Genomic DNA, 1283 nt, shown 5'->3' on the forward strand with positions numbered 1-1283 from the left:
GTCTTCCACAAGCTCACCAAAATGATCCACTAACCTCTTACAGTGAGCTAGGGCTTCTCTCATTCTGTAGCTATGCATACCGCCCCTCAAATCCCCGTGGAACTCAGTTCCAAGGGCTTATGAACAACCTGGTCAGGTTTATCTCAGCAATAAGCCCGCTTCCCAGTTCCAATTTTCTGTATTAGGTATTTTGTTCATCACTGCCACCAAATGCATGACAAGTGGCTAAGAGGGGAGAACAGTTTCATGGCAAGGGAGGCGGAACAGCTGGGGCTTTGGCTTTCCTGTGGAAACTGGCTGGTTCCGGATATGGTGGTAATGGATGATAGGTATTCACACGCACAGCGAGAGCCAGGCTAACATCTGTAAACAACCCACCTCAGTGACCCACTTCTGCCAGGCACGCCTTACTGTTTACATGTCCCGCAAACTCTCAAGTGAGCATCACTAGCTAGAGACCAAGTGTTCTTACACATGACCATTTCACACTCCAACCATATGAGATAATTCAAAGATAGTTCACACCCAGCACATCATAGATGAAGCTCATGACCCACTTCCTCCCTGCCCCCAGAAGTTCTGGTACACCATTTCTTGGTCTATCAAACCTTTCAGGTGTATTTCCTCCAACTCAAAATTGTCCACTTCTCTCTGTCTCTGTTGCTTGGATAACGGCTGTAGCTTCCCAGCTGGTATTCTCATAGTCCCTTGAATCTCAGCTTCTCAGACCAGGATTCTGTGTTTGGGAAATCTACTATTTCCCAAGTTCCTCCCCAGAGTAGAAGCCCAAGTCCTACCCAGGATCTGTGATATTGTGATACACCTGACTCCCCACGGTGGCCTTGCTTGTTTCTTCACTTCTGACTTGGCACATACTCTTTCCCTTCCCTGGAGACTCATGCAGCTTTGACTTAGCTTTTTCCAAGTCTCAGAAATGTCACCTTATTAGAGAAACCTCCAGCCTTCCTACATAAACTAGCACCCTACCTCCCTCACCACGCACACCCTGCACTGTCTTCACAACACTCCTACCCGGACACCATTGGCCATCCTGTGTACTATCCCTACCTCCCACTAGGATCCAAGGACCCTGAGGAGAAAACAAATGCTTAGAGCAACAGGGATATGTGAGATACCTGATAAATAGTTCTGGATGAATAAATTAATTCTATTATTACAATATGGTCCAGTACCATCTACCCGCCCCTGGACCACTGAACAATCTAATTGATCTAAATCCATTCTCTCTCTCTCTCTCTCTCTCTCTCTCTCTCTCTCTCACA

The 1283-nt window shown here is 46.8% G+C and overlaps 1 protein-coding gene across 2 annotated transcripts in view; it reads right to left on the bottom strand.

The window, feature by feature from the left end:
• Positions 1–1283, bottom strand: part of Chrnb4 (cholinergic receptor nicotinic beta 4 subunit) — a 19935-nt gene that overhangs the window by 8634 nt on the left and 10018 nt on the right. The window lies entirely within an intron of this gene.

This window comes from Microtus ochrogaster, chromosome 5, assembly GCF_000317375.1.
Source record: "Microtus ochrogaster isolate Prairie Vole_2 chromosome 5, MicOch1.0, whole genome shotgun sequence".
Lineage (NCBI taxonomy): Eukaryota > Metazoa > Chordata > Mammalia > Rodentia > Cricetidae > Microtus > Microtus ochrogaster.